Genomic DNA, 17,944 nt, shown 5'->3' with positions numbered 1-17,944 from the left:
TGTGGAGGGCATCATAGCTGAGTCTGATTCTGCCATATATATGCATGCAATTGCCAATAGGAGGGTTACTGAATAGTAATCTAGTGAGAATTTTAGCTGATTTATTTATTGCTCTGCACCCCCAAAAATTCCAAATCTGAAATCAATTGTAGCATATGAAACTAGGTAACTCCACATAGATTGAAAGTTGATCCTTAGACAATGCCGTCCGCATATTTAATTAAAACACTGTCAAATCTGAAGGTATATGTTTTCTGCCTCTTGAGTGTTCAAACTGTGGTGTAAAACTTGAGGTAGTCCATTCATTAATCATCAGATTTCTATTCTGGGCATGCACATATTGCGCATCACAAACATTGAGGAACTCTCCACATTTTGTTCTACATTAGTGACTTATTCATTTGTTTTATGTGCATCTGAATGCAGAGAAACAGCAAAGATCCGATGTTGGGGGCGTCCAGAACTAGGGGTCACAGCCTGAGAATAAGGGGTAAGCCATTCAGGACTGAGATGAAGAAGAACTTATTTCAGAGTTGTGAACTTGTGGAATTCTCTACCACAGAAAGCTGTTGGGGCCAGTTCATTGGATATATTCAAGAGGGAACTGGACGTGGCCCTTGTGGCTAAGGGATCAAGAGTTATGGGGAGAAAGCAAGAATGGGGTACTGAATTTCCATGATCATATTGAATGGTGGTGTGAAGGCTCGAAGGGCCAAATAGCCTACTCCTGCACCTATTTTCTATGTTTCCATAATGCATTTGCCTCTGGGTAATTATCAAAAGTTTTTGAAGGTTGAGGGGAGTCCCTGGGAATAGCAATATTTGCACAACAGTCTCAAGCAAGAAATGTTGATGGGGCAATTAGTGGGAGGCTGTCTCCTTTGGCTGTAAGTCTATAACTAGGTCACTGCCTCATAATAAGGAGCTGGCCACTTAGGACTGAGATGAGAAATTGCTTCAGGGGATTTGGTGAATTTTTGGCATTTGGATGCAGTCATTGAGTACATTCAAGCCAGATGGGTAGATTTTTGGGTACAAAAGGATATGGGAATATTACAGGAAGGTGGAATTGAGGTTGATGATCAGCCATAATCTATCTTGAATGGCAGAACAGACTTGAAATGAATGAAAATCGCTTATTGTCACAAGTAGGCTTCAAATGAAGTTACTGTGAAAAGCTCCTAGTTGCCACATTCCGGCGCCTGTTCGGGAAGGCTGTTACGGAAATTGAACCGTGCTGCTGGCCTGCCTTCGTCTGCTTTCAAAGCCAGCGATTTAGCCCTGTGCTAAACAGCCCCTTGAAAGGCTGAATGACCTGTCCTGATACTTTTTTGTGTGTTCATGAGTTCTTGTAACCGTTACTTCCTCTGGTAGTGTCTGTTAAATAATGTATTTTTCATCTATATTGGATCGGTATTTTAGAATTAATCTCAATTGTCCTTTTTCATGTTTGAGGGGGTTTCCACTGGTTGGTGGCAATTTTGTTTTAAATGGAAATTCCCGAGAAACCTTTTAAAGAATAAATATTGAATCAGCATAATTATCCCAATCAAACGATCATCTAATGCCCATTGAAAATGTCTCAATCTCCCAGATGCTTCTAGTAACTTTCATAAAATACATCAGTCATTTCTGCTGCTGGCCTTTGATTGCGTTGACAAAATTTAGTAGTATGATTGACATGGAATTAAAATATGTAGCTCTAGTTAATACAACACTGAAAATATTATCTGGAATAAAACATTGTATTTCAGTAGAGATCTTTGAGCAACAGTTGTGAACTAGGGGCACTTTTCAGCTAGTTTAATACTTTATACTTGGGAATTCTTAGAATGTTAATCTAATATAGACTTATTTTAATAGATAATGGATAAGACAGCTCCATGCTCAACCTTTAGCAAATTTATTATTTTCTTAAAGGAATACAGCTGAAGGGCGGCACGTGGCACAGTGGTTAGCACTGGGACTACGACGCTGAGGAGCCTGGTTCGAATCCCGGCCCTGGGTCACTGTCCGCGTGGAATTTGCACATTCTCCCCGTGTCTGCGTGGGCTTCACCCCCACAACCCAAAGATGTGCAGGTCAGGTGGATTGGCCACGCTAAGTTGCCCCTTAATTGGAAAAAAATAATAATTGGGTACTCTAAATTTATTTTTAAAAAGTAATACAGGTGCATTTCCATTGGCTGAGGATGAGGTGCATGGCAGGACTGGACTTGAGTGTGTAGTATTCAGGCTTTGGGGAAACTGATCTTGATTTGAGAGTGGGTCAATAGATCTTATACAGATGAGACAAGTTGTTGGTTTGGAAATGGGAATAATGTAAATTCACATCATCTGTAGGCCGGGTCTGGGTTCAAGCTGACTGAGACGTGGCTTAAAAAAAATTTAATTTGGAGAACCCGATTCCATTTTCTTCCAATTAAGGGGCAATTTCGCGTGGCCAATTCGCCTACGATGCACATCTTCGGGTTGTGGCGCTGATACAACTGATCGAACCCGGGTCCTCAGCTCCGTGACACAGCAGTGCTAACCACTGCGCCACTATGCCACTCCGACATGGTTGTTAGTTGAGGTTGAAGGATGTGGGAGAACAGTGAGCTTGGGATTTATGTGGGGGAACTGGGTTTAGTTGAAAGCTGAATGCTAAGGAAGTGCTTTAAATGGAGGCTGTTGGAGTGCAGGCATAAACAAAGTTTAGTGGGTAACATGGGAGACTGGGAATTAGTGACGTCATGTCTGGATTTGGAATGAAGTATTCAGGGGCTTGTTGGGACTATGTGCATAGCATACACAACACAAATTGAGGATTGGCTGTGTGTGGAAGGTGCTAGTGTGTGGGGATCAAATGGTTCCGAGGGGAGAATTTTAGTAAGGAAGCAAAGTTCAGGCTTGTTTAGGTAGGCTCTATTGTATAAAATTTGTAACTGTTTGTTTCTATTGGTGTTTGCAGGGTATTGACCCTCTCTGGCTGATCCATTGATTCTGTTACTGATTTGAATAAATGTCCCTTTGCCCTTTCAGTGGTTAAGCCTGTGAGAAAGGAAGGTGGTTATGGTTATTAGAGGCCAATCATCTTAGCCCCTGGACATTACTGCAGAGGTCCATCAGGGCACTGCCCTAGGACCTATCATTTCCAGCTGCTTCAGTATTAACCACTGTTATCATAAGGTCAGAAGTGGGGATGTTCACTGATGATTTCAGTGGTAAGTACTATCTGTGACTCAGGTGCTGAAACAATCCACACTTGCATGCAGCAAGACCTGGATGACATTCAGGCTTGGGCTCATCGTAGCAAGTAACACTTGTGTCACACACCCGGTGCTAGGCAATAATAATTTTCAACAAGAACCTAAACACCTCTCCTTCATATTCGAGGCACTACTGTCACAAAATTTCCAGCACCATCAACATCCTGAGGGGCTACCATTGACCAGATACTGAACTAGACCAGCCGTATAAATAATGCGGCTACAAGAGCAGATCGGAGGTTGCAGAGAGTTAAATTATGAATCCAGTTTTTCCAAGGCAAAACTTTAGTGTAATGGAGCACTTCATTAGCCTGGATGAAGGGAATTCCAACAATGTCCAAGGTGCTCAGCACCATTCAGGCCAAAGCAGTCTGCTAGATGGAGACCCATCCACCATTTTAAATGTCCATTTCCTCCTTTGCTGGAGCACATGGCTGCAGTGTGTAAAACAACTTGCCAAGCTTCTTCACAGCACTCCCCAACCCAATCACCTCTACTGCCAAGAAGGACAATGGAGCAGATGAATGGGAACACCACTACCTGCAAGTTCCTGTCTCAGTCTCGTGTTGCCCTGACTTGGAGGTATAGCCATTCTTTCATTGTCATTGGATCAAAATCTTGAAACATCCTACCTAACAGCACTGTGAGGAGTGTCATCCCCACACAGACTGTGGTGGGTAAAGGCAGCAACTCACCACCATCCAAACAGTAAAAGCTGACAGTGATGTCCCCGACCAATGCATTACCTTTTCTTTTACAAATATGGCAGAGGCAGAAAGGTAATATATTGCTATAATGCTAGACTATACTCGGGACACAAGAATTCCAGGTGAAATGGTGAACACCTAATCTATTTTTTTAAATTTAGAGTACCCATTTCATTTTTTACAATTAAGGGGCAATTTTAACGTGGCCAATCCACCTACACTGCACATCTTTAGGTTGTGGGGGCGAAACCCACACAGACTGGGAGAATGTGCAAACTCCACACGGATAGTGACCCAGGGCCGGGATCGAACCTGGGATCTTGGCGCCGTGAGACTGCAGTGCTAACCACTGCGCCACCATGCTGCCTCGAACACCTAATCTATTGAGTAATTATCAATGGTCAGTTTTTTAAAATAGTAATTGTTTGCAATTGGCAATTGAAAAATGAGAAACTCCTGATCTCGGCTTGTTTTTCAGGTCTTTAACAATTATGATTGGGCGGATGTAGCTAGGAGAGGGGTAAACTTGCTATTTGATAATAGGTGTTCTTTAGGTTTATTCCATATTTTGCGCAGCACTCGAGTGGCTGAGAACTGTCTCGCACCTGGAACCCATGTCTGCGTGGGTTTCCTCCGGGTGCTCCAGTTTAATCCCACCGTCTAAAGATGTGCAGGTTAGGTAAATTGGCAATGCTAAATTGCCCCGTTAAAAATATCTTGCACCAGGAAGTAATTTTGATAAAGTCAGTCGGCGATTGTGTTCATGTTCCAAAACGAATTCTAGCCTGTAACACTTAGACCTGATCCTGGAAGCTGATCTGCAACCAGCTGTTTGAGGGATTTTTTCCAGTCTTTCAATACTCAAGCTGGGATGAAAATAGATTATATTTTGAAAATGAAGAAAATATTACCTGTTGACTTTGACATTCTGGCAGTACAGTCCCAATGTGCACCCTTTTACTTGTGCCTCCCTAGTTTATAGTCCAAGAAGGTATTCATTTGCCATCCTTTCCATTTGCTGTAGTGGCGCTTTTATCTTAAAATCATAGTCTTACAGCACTAAAGGAGGCCATTCATCCATTCTGCTTGTGTGAGCTCTTGCAAGAGCTTACCTAGTTCCCACTTCCCCTCTCTTTCACCAAACCTTGAAATTTTCACTCCCAAGGTTTATCCAGTTTCCTTTTGAAAGTCAACATGAAATCTGCATCCATCATATGATTAATACAGGTTAATGTGTCTCAGTCCCTCCTTGTGCTTAGTGCACCCACCACCTGTAATTGTCCATGTAAAGTTTAACCATAAGGACTGTTGTGCTTTCTTTTTCCTCTGACTTTTCCTATGGCCCTGTTCCAATTATGGCAATCACTGAATTTGCCCTCCTTTCTTTTGACATCTATGTTCTAATGCTCAGAGTCACCAGGTATCGAATGATACCACCACAAGGCTCAAACGGCTATCGATCAAAGAGCCAAACACCAGTTTATTAGTTCAAGGTCAAGGGTACTTTATTTACACACAATTAGTCATGCAATATAAACACTACTAGTTAACTATACCTATCAACTTAGACAACCTGTACTTAACTTCGGGCACCCGGCTTAGGTCAGTGAAAAAGTGGCCGCTGTTCGATTCTGGATCTATCGAGTCCGAAGGAGTAACTGCTGCTCAACTAGGCTCATCCGTCTGGTAGCGAGCATTGAACTTGGACTTGCTTCTGGTGTTGCTGCAATTGGAGATGGTAGTGGCCAGGGCGCCAGGTCCAAGAGAGGGTGAACATATGGCAAACGCCTCTTCTTATACTTGGAGGTTTTCTTTTGGGCGGTCTTTCAGTTTGGACCCCACTAATTGGGTGATCCCTAATCACTCTGTTTGATTCCTAACCAATAAGTGGGCGGGGATCTAGATGGCTGGGCGTGTCCCAAGCGGTCACTGACCCCATTGTTGATGCTTCCCCTGAACCAGGGAGTGGCACCGAAATGTCTCGGTCTGTACCGGTCGCTCGTGTACCAGTCCTTTGTTCTGGTGAAGATGGGCCATCAAATGCTAATCGGCCCAACAAAATGCTAATTGGTCGGAGTTTCGATACCATCTGGACATCTTGCTTGCAAATATACATTTCAGGCTCTGAGCCTGCCTGAGTCTTGCCTTGTCCATTTTACCCGCTAAGCTTTGCAACTTCCTCTGTCCCTAGTTGTAAGTGGCCATCCCAGATGGCTACAGGCCCCAGGATTATCCCTGACCTCCAGCTCTCAAAGCCAACAGGCATGGTCACTTCACCCAGGGTTAGGCTTTTAGCTCTGAGGAAGACCTTATGAACTCAAAAAGTTAGCTCGGTTTCTCTCACCACAGATGCTGCCAGACCTGTTGAGTTTTTCCAGCATTTTCTGTTTTCACTGTACCCAAGGTTAGGTAGGCAAGGGAAGAATTTCCTCTTGTGGCAAAGCACGTTTTCTATCCATCATGCTCCTCCCAATTTAATACCTTGTAATTCACTGGACTTGCAAATGAAGAATAAAGACTTGTGTAAGGACAATTTTCCCCCTTCATTCTCCACAATCCCCCCCCCCATACTTGTTAAGTAAACATCCTTGCTCCCAAGGTGATACTCCAGTCAGATATGATTTAGGTAGAATTTTCCCCAGCTGATCAGCATTGTTGTAGTGTTTTTGAGAGGACAAATCAGATGTACCATGCTGAAACTTACACCTGGAGGATTTCCCACAGCAGCTTAGGTAAACATTGAACACCCCATCGCCAGCTAAAGTTTGTTCAAGGAGAGCAACCTGGGAATGAATTAAAGAGAACTCTCTGGATCCACTATTATTTCATTCCAAGTTTGCTTTACTATAAAGGTCACTATGAGGATTTCAGAGTTCTAGTGTTTTGCAGCTTGTAACGTATCTCTTGCGTGTGCTTGGATGGCGTTCAGGCTTGCTCTCCCACCTGAGTCCAAGTCTTCAAATTATAATTTTAATTATAACATATTATATTCAATTGTGCAAATTTATGCAAAACCATCAAGATCCACTCCCAAATTGAATCTTGTAGCATTTGGTGATAGTGGGACTTATCACATGGCTATCTCTAAACTGATCATTTAAAGGGGCCATGTGTTCAAGAGAATCCCAAGAAAGATTCTGCTTTCAGTTTACTCTTGAGTAAAATTTCACACTTGTAAAAGTGGTTAGAGGTATGTGGGGACTTGCATTGCATTGATGTCCCACCATGGCTGTGCCTTTCAATAACATCTAAAGGGGGGGGGGATATGTTTTATTTTTTTAAAATATATTTATTCAAATTTTTCAACAGATTTTCAAGAACCCCCCCCACAACAAAAAGAAAGAAACAAGAACACAACAATCAAAAATTATACATTGGATTTCCCCCATATTCAATAATCCCCCATATGACATTTGAAAGCACCAATAGGGAAGCCTCCCCCCACCCACCCAAACCCCCCCCCCCAAAAGAAACCCCCTCTCCCCGCCCCTGGGCTGTTGCTGACCTCCTCCTCACGCTCCGCGAGATAGTCTAGGAACGGTTGCCACCGCCTGAGGAACCCCTGCACAGACCCTCGCAAGGCAAACTTTATCCTCTCCAGCTTGTTGAACCCTGCCATGTTATTGATCCAAGTTTCCACACTAGGGGGCTTTGCATCTTTCCATAATAGCAAAATCCTCCGCCGGGCTACCAGGGACGCAAAGGCCAGAATACCGGCCTCTTTCGCCTCCTGCACTCCCGGCTCGTCCATTACCCCAAATAATGCCAATCCCCAGCTCGGCTTGACCCGGGCTTTCACCACCTTGGACATAGTCCTCGCAAAACCCCTCCAAAACCCATCCAGTGCCGGGCACGACCAGAACATATGTGCGTGATTTGCCGGGCTTCTCAAGCACCTCCCACACCTGTCCTCCACCCCAAAGAACCTACTCAACCGCGCCCCTGTCATATGCGCTCTGTGAGTAACTTTGAACTGTATTAGGCTGAGCCTGGCGCAAGAGGAGGAAGAATTAACCCTACTCAGGGCATCAGCCCACACCCTCATCTATCTCCTCCCAAGCTCCTCCTCCCACTTGCCTTTTAACTCCTCCACCGAGGCCTCCTCCTCTTCCTTCAGCTCCTGGTAAATCACCGAAACTTTGCCTTCTCCAACCCATACACCCGAAATCACCCTGTCCTGAATCCCCTGTGCCGGGAGCAGCGGGAATTCCCTCACCTGCCGCCTCACAAACGCCTGAGGATGTGTGTGAGCGTTGGGGGGGGGGGGGCGTGAATGAATCACGTTCATATGTTTTGGTCCTGTCCAAAGCTAGGGGAGTACTGGAAGGAGGTGTTTAGGGTAATTTCCAAGGTGGTGCGTGTGAAACTGGACCCAGGTCCCCAGGAGGCAATTTTCGGGGTGTCGGACCAGCCAGGGTTGGAAACGGGAGCGGAGGCAGATATCATAGCCTTCGCCTCGTTGATCGCCCGAAGGCGGATCCTGCTGGGCATGTACCTGAAAGCGTTTCCCGGGGTTAACCCAAACTTCTCCTCCAGCGCCCCTAGGCTCGCAAACGTCCCATCGATGAACAGGTCCCCCATTCTTCTAATCCCTGCCCGATGCCAGCTCCGAAACCCCCCATCCATCCTTCCCGGGACGAACCGATGGTTCTCCCAAATCGGGGACCAAACCGAGGCTCCCACCTCGCCCCTGTGTCGCCTCCACTGCCCCCAGATCTTCAACGTCACCGCCACCACCGGACTCGTGGTGTACCTTGTCGGCGAGAGCGGCAGCGGTGCCGTCGCCAGCGCCCTCAGGCTCGTGCCCACACAGGACGCCATCTCTAACCTCTTCCACGCCGCCCCCTCTCCCTCCATTACCCACTTACGAATCATCGCCACATTGGCTGCCCAATAATAGTTGCACAAATTCTGCAGCGCCAGCCCCCCCCCCCCCCCCCCCCCCCCCCCCCCCTGTCCCTGCTACGCTCCAGAAACACACTCTTCACCCTCGGGGCCTTATTCCCCCACACAAAACCCATGATGCTCCTACTTACCCGTTTGAAAAAGGCCTTGGGGATCATAATGGAAAGGCACTGGAACACAAAGAGAAACCTCGGGAGGACCGTCATTTTGACCGACTGCACACTACCCGCTAGTGGCAGCATATCCCATCTTTTCATATCCTCTTCCATCTGCTCCACCAACCGCGTCAAATTGAGCTTGTGCAGGGCCCCCCAACTCTTAGCTACTTGGATCTCTAGGTACCGAAAGCTCCTTTCCGCCCTCCTCAGCAGTAGCTCGTCTATCCCCCTTCCCTGGTCCCCTGAATGCACCACAAAGAGCTCGCTCTTCCCTATGTTGAGTTTATACCCCGAAAAGTCCCCAAAATCCCTTAGGATCCGCATGACCTCCGACATCCCCTCCACTGGATCTGCCACATACAGCAACAGGTCGTCAGCATACAATGACACCCGGTGTGTCGCCCCGCCCCCCCCCCCCCGGACCAGTCCCCTCCATTTCCTGGACTCCCTTAGTGCCATGGCCAGAGGCTCAATTGCCAGTGCAAACAACAAGGGGGACAGGGGGCACCCCTGCCTCGTCCCACGGTACAGCCGAAAGTACTCCGACCTCCGCCGATTCGTAGCCACACTCGCCACCGGGGCTCTATATAGCAGCCTGACCCAGCTGATGAACCCCTCCCCGAACCCAAACCTCCGCAACACTTCCCAAAGATACTCCCACTCCACCCGGTCAAAGGCCTTCTCCGCGTCCATAGCTGCCACTACCTCCGCCTCTCCCTCCACCGATGGCATCATAATCACATTGAGGAGCCTCCGCACATTTGTATTTAATTGCCTACCCTTCACAAATCCCGTCTGGTCCTCATGGATTACCCCCGGGACACAGTCCTCAATTCTCGTAGCCAGCACCTTTGCCAGCAACTTAGCATCAACATTGAGGAGCGAGATCGGTCTATACGACCCACATTGCAGTGGATCCTTGTCCCCCTTCAGGAGCAAAGAAATCAGCGCCCTAGACATTGTCGGCGGCAAGGCCCCCCCCCCTCGCCTTATTGAAAGTCCTCACTAGCAACGGGCCCAGCAGGTCCACGTATTTCCTGTAGAATTCAACTGGGAACCCATCTGGCCCCGGGGCCTTCCCCGCCTGCATGCTCCCCAATCCTTTAACCAGCTCCTCCAGCTCAATCGGCGCCCCCAACCCAGCCACCACCTCCTCTTCCACCCTCGGGAACCTCAGCTGATCTAAGAATCGGTGCATCCCCTCCTCCCCCGCTGGGGGCTCAGGCCTGTACAGATCCCCATAGAAGTCCCTAAATACCTTGTTTATTCTCACATCACTCCGCACCATATTCCCCCCTCTATCCTTAACTCCACCAATCTCCCTCGCTGCCTCCCTCTTACGAAGCTGGTGTGCCAGCATCCGACTCGCCTTCTCCCCATACTCATACGTCGCCCCCTGCGCTTTCCTCCACTGTGCCTCTGCTTTCCCTGTGGTCAACAGGTCGAACTCCGCCTGGTTCCGTCACTCCCTGAGTCGCCCCTCCTCGGGGGCAACTGCATACCTCCTGTCCACCCTTAAAATCTCCCCCACTAACCTCTCCCTCTCCCTCCACTCTCTCTTCTCCCTGTGGGCCCTAATGGAGATTTGCTCTCCCCTGACCACCGCCTTCAGCGCCTCCCAGACTACCCCCACCTGCACCTCCCCGTTGTCGTTGGTCTCCAAATATCTTTCAATGCACCCCCGCACCCGCCCGCACACCACCTCATCAGCCAACAGTCCCACATCCAACCGCCACAGCGGGCGCTGGTCCCTCTTTTCCCCCAACTCCAGCTCCACCCAATGCGGGGCGTGGTCCGAGATGGCTATGGCCGAATATTCTGTTCCCTCCACTTTCGGGATTAGCGCCCGACTCAAAATGAAAAAATCTATCCGGGAGTAGGCTCTATGGACGTGGGAAAAGAAGGAAAATTCCCTGGCCAGCAGCCCGACAAACCTCCATGGGTCCACTCCCCTCATCAGGTCAATAAACCCCCTGAGCACCTTGGCCGCAGCCGGCCTCTTACCCGTCCTGTCCAGTGCTGGGTCCAGCACCGTGTTGAAGTCCCCCCCCCCCCCCCCCCCCCCCCCCCCCCCATTATCAAGCTTCCTACCTCCAGATCCGGAATCCGACCCAGCATGCGTTTCATAAATCCGGCATCATCCCAATTCGGGGCATATACGTTCGCCAGTATCACCCGCACCCCCTGCAACCTACCGCTCACCATCACATATATCGACCTCCATTATCCACTCCAATATTCATTGCCTCAAACGACACCCACTTCCCCACCAGTATTGCAACCCCTCTATTCTTCGCATCCAGCCCTGAATGGAAGACCTGCCCTACCCAACCCTTTCTCAGCCGAACCTGATCTGCCACCTTCAAATGTGTCTCCTGGAGCATAGCCACGTCTGCCTTCAGTCCCTTTAAGTGCGCGAACACCCGGGCCCTCTTGACCGGCCCGTTCAGGCCCATCACATTCAAAGTTATCAGCCGGATTGGGGGGCTACTCTTTCCCCCCCCCCTGCTGACTAGCCATCTCCTTTTCTAGGCCAGCCACGTGCCCGCGCCTCCCGCACCCTCCAGTCCCCCAGGCAGCGGACCCCCGCCCCGACCACCTCTCCTACTTCCAGCTCCCCTTTGGCCAATGCAGCAGCAACCCTGTTTCCCCCTTCCCCCACTAGATCCACATCTAGCCATTTTGCTCCCCCCATAACACTCCTGTCAGCTGACTCCTGCTGACCCCGGCCTCTCCCGCCACTCCATCGACCACCCAGTGTGAGAATCCCCCCTCCCCTTGGCAGTCAGTGCGCGCTCCTCTCCAGCACCCCCCCCCCCCCCCCCCCCCCCGTCCTTCCCTAACGCAGGAAAAACCCCGCTCTTTCCTGAGCCGGCCCCGCCCCCTCTGGCGCAGCTCCTTTTTATTAAATTTTTTAAATTCTCCTCCATTTTTTCCCACATTTACATCCATCAACGATAAACAATAATCAGCAAGATATGTCAGTTCCCATAATAACAACAATGATCCCATCTACCCACCAACCCCCAAACCTCAACCCGCATGTTTACATAAACAAATGACAAAAATAAATCAGGGATTTCCCGTAGTCACCCTTAATCTTACACAGCTCCCACCCACCCCCACCCCAGGTCTCCAGCTCCTCCCGTCCACTGCCTCTTGTAAAACTCCTCCCCCTACCCTCGGTTCCTTCCCCCCCAACTTTCCACCCCGGCTAGACCACACGGACCCTGTTCTGCCAGGCTCCGATGGCCGCAGCCCCTCCCCCACCTCACTCCCGTTCACTGGTCGGCACACACCGGCCAGCGTGGAGACCCCCGCCCGGGTCCCTTTCCCACTTGCCCGGCCCCAGGAAAGCCCAAAGATCCCCTTTTAGCACACAAACCCCGCCTATCCACCTACACCCCAAAGAACACTCATTTCGAGTGAAAGTCCCGTCCATTCCCTCGTCCAAATATATACCACCTTGGCTCCTTTAATCTCTACACCCGCACGCAGTGATACAAAAAAGAAGAAAATACAGTCATGAGGTTACATCGGCACATGGCCATTCCTCAGTTTGTCAGTTCTGCCACAGTCCTTCTGCTTTCGCAAACTCCTCTGCTGCTTCCGCCGTTCCAAAATAAAAGTCCCTGAGCTTGTAAGTCACCCTCAACTTCGCTGGATATACAATGCCGCACCGCACCTTGCTAATGTACAGTGCCCTCTTCACCCGGTTGAAGGCAGCCCGCCTCCTTGCCAGCTCCACCGTAAAGTCCTGGTATACACTTATACCAGCTCCAGCCCACTGCACCACCCGCTTCTGCTTGGCCCAGCTCAGGACCTTCTCCTTCACCCTGTACCTACGGAAGCACAGAGTCACTGCCCTTGGCGGCTCACTCGCCTTTGGTACAGGCCTCCACGACCGATGAGCCCGATCCAGTTCATATCGGGAGGGGTCCTCCCCCTCCCCCAGTAGTTTTGCCAGCATCGCGGCAAAATACTCAGTCGGCTTCGGTCCTTCAACTCCTTCGGGCAGCCCCACAATCCTCCAGTTCTGTCGCCTGAATCTATTTTCCAGGTCTTCCATTTTTCCTCGCAGATCCTTGTTAGTATCCATCACCTTCCGCATCTCTTTCCCCATTGAGGCAAGTTGATCACCGTGCTGCAATAACGTCTCCTCCACTTCCTTCAGCACCTCCCCTTGCTCTCGCACCTCCGCCACTGCGCTCGCCACCTCCGTCCTCACCGGGGAAACCGCCTCCTCCACCAGCACACTCAAAACCTCCCTCATCTCCTTCCTCACCGTCTCCATGCATTTCGCAATCTGCGCCAACTGCTTTTCAAATTCCGCAGCCATCACCTTGGTTATTTCTTCAGCCGTAAGCAGTGCGGCCTTCCCGTGTGCTCCAGCCTCCATTTTTCCTGGTGACCTTTCCACTCCCCGACGGTCCTCCAGCTGGTTTTTTTTTCTGCCGTTTTTCTGCTCACCCTCGACATTTTTCTTTGGGGTTTTTTTTTTTCCCTCCTGTGTCTTCTCAGTGCCTCCTCCGTGCCTTCTCCCTTCTTCTGACGCCTCCGCGGACCCTGGGACCGGCTTAAAGCCCCGAAATTGCCATTCCCGAGCGGGTGGTGCCGATCTTGGAACGTGACCCACAATCGCGCTGGCTGCAGCATACCGAACTTCACCCCCTTCTGATGGAGCATCGCCTTAGCCCGATTGAAACCAGCTCTCCTCTTAGCCACCTCCGCACTCCAGTCTTGGTAAATTCAGATCTCCGTGTTCTCCCACCTGCTGCTCCGCTCTTTTTTGGCCCATCTCAGGACACACACTGTCCATAAAGCGGTGGAACCGCACCACTACAGCCCTTGGCGGCTCGTTGGCTTTGGGTCTCCTTGCCAGGACCTAATGAGCCCCATCTAGCTCCAGGGGCCTCGGGAAAGCTCCCGCACCCATCAGCGAATTGAGCATCGTGCTCATATATGCCCCAGCATCGGGCCCCTCCACTCCTTCAGGGAGACCCAGAATCCAAAGATTCTTCCTCCTCGACCTATTCTCCAGGTCCTCGAATTTTTCCGCCCACCTCTTGTGCAGCGCCTCTTGCGCCTCCACCTTCACCGCCAGGCCCAAGATCTCATCCTCGTTCTCCGAGGATTTTTGCCGCACCTCCTGGATCACCGCCCCTTGGGCCTTCTGGGTCTCCACAAGCTTCTCAATCGCCTCCTTCATTGGCACCAGCATTTCTGTCTTCAGCTCCTCAAAGCAGCGTTTAAGAAACTCCTGCTGCTCCTGCGACCACTGCGCCCATGCTGCTTGGTCTCCACCAGTCGCCATCTTGCTTTTCCTCCCTCGCACTTGTCGCTGCCCCAAGAACACTTTTCACCGCTCCACTCCTGGTCCAATCCATATAATGTCAGGGGGACCCTGCTATCACCTTCCCACACTGGAAGCCGTCGAACAATTGCCGTTGGGGCCCCTCTGGAGAGCCCAAAAGTCCGTTCCCGGCGGGAGCTGCCGAACGTGCGACCTACCTAGGCATAGCCGCAACCGGAAGTTGGGAATATGTTTTCCTCTCAAATCCAAGAGCAGGTTCTGATCATTAGAGACCAGTATCTATTTATTTATATTTCCTTGTAAGACAATAAGCAAAAACTTTACCATGAACCAAAATCCTGACGTGGGCCACCAAAAATAAGAAAATGTTAAACATTGTAGAAGGAGATGAACTTTCTCAGCCTGCATGGTGCTCAGCATAAGTTGATAAGATATAGGAAAAGAATTAGGGCTTTCGGCCCATTGAGTCTGCTCTGCTCTTCGATCATGGCTAATATGTTCCTCATCTTTTACCTACAATGCTACAGACCAAGAGCTGAATGACAAAATCAGAGCTGGATGGCAAAATCAGCCAGAGAATCTCCTCCCTCGAACACATGAGCTAGGGGCAGGAGTGGGCAATTTAGCCTCCCGAGCCTAAACACCCTCAATGTGATCATGGCTGATCCCATCATGTCCTCAACTCCACTGTCCTGCCCGTTCTCCATAACCCTTCAACCCATTACCAATTAAAAATCTGCCTAACTCTCTCCTTAAATTTACTCACTGTCCTAGCATCCACCGCACTCTGGGGTAGCGAATTCCACAGATTCACAACCCTTTGGGAGAAGTAGTTTTCAATTTGCTACCTCTTATTCTAAGATTATGGCCTAATTTTTAGAATGCCTTACAAAAGGCTGACGGGTGTTTCTGTCGGGAAGAAACAATGTTTAAATCCACAATTGCTCATGGCGGCCAGGGTGAGCCCAGATTGTAGTGGCACAGTTGCTGCTGTGCAGTCTCTCACCTTAGTGGTTCTGCGTGCATCTGGATGACAGCTGCCATCAAAGATGTTGTCTTGTCTGAGGATCTCTGCTCTGCGGTGCAGGTCATTAAAGCTCACTTTGAAGAATTGGGGGATATCTTTCTGAGAACAGTGGCGGTCCACGAGAAGGTTCTTATGATCAAAAGAGCACTTACCCTGGTGGGAGCCCGCCTGTGTTATCAAAATCCTGTAGCATGATGTGTCTTCTATCCTGAATGGTTTGGGTGAGGGCTGCCATGCAAGGTATGTCCCTGAGCCCAGTCCCTGGCTAGAAGTGGGAAACAAGTTCCTGACTGAGTTTGCGAATTGGCTGCCATGCTTTGGTAATCTTGATTTTGAGGCTGGGTGCATCAGATTTGATGGAGCACAGCACACCCTGCCTTTGAGGCCATGGGTCGGTCTGACCAACCGATCACCGGTACATTATTGTCCTCTCATCTGCTTGTTGTGAGGCGTTGGGAGTGTGAGGCCAATGAATGATTCCCCCGGCCGGGGCCTAGGTTGTGGAATACCTGGGAGAGATGGTATGGTGGAAATGATGGCGTGGACTGGCGTTTAGTAACCTTGTGGGACATATATGAAACTCCCTTGAGGACAGGGGTTTTGGTGTTTTTTCTTGTTGGAATGAATCCACTCTTGGCTTCCACATGGATGCAGATGGGTTTGGTATCTGAAGAGAAGAAAGAGGCTGTGATTGGTTGGTGCTGCCTTTGAAAATGCCAGAGTGGAAGAGGATTTATGTTGGTGCGCACCCCACCATAGCATGGGGACTTGCGTGTTTTTGTGTTGATTGAGAGACTGCATGGGTGGGAGGGGTTGCACCGCCTTGTCATGTTTTTATGACTTTATCCTGTGTATCCCTCGGGTCTCTGGTGGAGCTAGATGAGTATCTAATTTTGTCTAATTGTTGTATCAAGCCAATTGTGATGTTCTCTTCCATTCTGTTTTTCTTCCCATTTATGGAGGTGTATTCTTTTGTAACTTGGTTGTTTTTTTTCCCCCCAAATGAAAAATTTCAATATATATACTTATTTAAAAAAAAGAATCAGACTCTATTCACTGGCTGCCTCGTTTCATGTGAAGCATTATGGCCTTTTTGGGTAAGGTATTGGAATGCTTTTGGTACTGAGAGCACGTGCAGGAAAATGGGAAATAGTGTGGAAGCATCTAGATATAAACATTTTACCATAATGTCTCTTGCATCACCTGACACTTTCTTGATCCTTGCCGCAGAAATGTTAATGTCTGCTGTCCCTTGAATAATACTCTTTGGAAATCATTGCGTCATTTTGCTGGTTGTGTGAAATATTATGCTTACATCCACTGCTCAAAAATCTCTGATCCACATAGATCCATATTGTTAGCAGCAGGGGCACCTCTTGAAAATGGCATGGGCAGGGATCTGGTCCCCCCTCATAACTGCTTCATTCTGAGTTATTTAATGTGAGGTTTCATAATTTGGTACTGCTCTTTCTATAACTTGAGACCTGTTTGTGGATTCTGCTGCTTTTGTAACATCTATCGATTAATTATGGTTCATGCAAATGATTTGAGGTTTGCCTTGTAATCGGTTCATTGTTTAGAAATGCCAATAAAAGTACCTGAGCCAACGTGAATTTGCATATGTCTAACAATTCTGTGTAAAGCAGGTTTCAGTCTTGTGTAATCTCTTTATTAAATTCATACTTTTGTGCTCATTATTTTTGTTGAATTATTTTAGTGTGGGATGTTGGTACAGGAAAATTGAATGATTCATTTATTTCAAATATTGTGTAGATATGAAAGACTGGTATATTAGGTGCAACATGAGCCCCATTTGCTCTGCCTTAACAAACCAAGCTTTACTTGAATGCAGACTTGCAGCTTTCCGACTGCTTCTTGCAGGAATTGCTTTGAATCCCAGACCCCAAAGGAGATCAGGCTGAGGTGGAGTATCAGCTACTGCTGATCCTTTGAATGCTTTGCCACTTGGACATGGGTGCGAGTGACCGTGATCTCAATTTCTCAGATGGAAAAAGACCCTAAAATCAGGAAGGAGTCTGCAATAGTGCTACAGGATAAACTTGCTTCAGTGTTTGGCTGGATTTTACTGGCATTAGTAGATTTTTAAATCCGTTTTTTTTTTAAGAAGGGCAAGTTTCTGATTTCTTAGAATGCTCACATATTCTTAATTATTGACCAGTGTGACAGACATTAAGAAAGAATTTGTCTCTAAAATAGTACCTTCAGACCAGAAACCGCCAAGGGCTTCTCATTCAGTGAATTACTGTTTGAAGATCTGTCACTGCTATGTAGGCAGTAGTAAAGTAAATGCAAAAGATTTCTTAATTCAAAGTTGTCTGAATCCAAATTGTGCAAAAATAATTTAAATTGCTTATATCAAATTATTGGATAATTGGAAAACAATTTGAGCAGACAAATTAATTTGAATTAACGATACATCGTACCCAAGTAAGTCCTCTAAAACACCATAAAAATATCAAGATTGGGACAGATCCTAAGAATTAGTTGTATGTTGTTTTTATATTCCTCCCTGACCTATCTAAGCTGCTGAGCTACCAGGACCAACTTGTGTCTCTGTCACTC

General features: G+C 48.4%; 1 protein-coding gene across 2 annotated transcripts in view; it reads left to right on the top strand.

The window, feature by feature from the left end:
* The window catches only part of crsp7 (cofactor required for Sp1 transcriptional activation, subunit 7), a 269,362-nt gene that overhangs the window by 201,791 nt on the left and 49,627 nt on the right, over positions 1-17,944 (top strand). The gene's annotated exons all lie outside the window — the stretch shown is intronic.

This window comes from Scyliorhinus torazame, chromosome 18 (genome assembly GCF_047496885.1).
Source record: "Scyliorhinus torazame isolate Kashiwa2021f chromosome 18, sScyTor2.1, whole genome shotgun sequence".
Taxonomy (NCBI): domain Eukaryota; kingdom Metazoa; phylum Chordata; class Chondrichthyes; order Carcharhiniformes; family Scyliorhinidae; genus Scyliorhinus; species Scyliorhinus torazame.
This window is presented reverse-complemented; position numbering and strand designations above follow the sequence as displayed.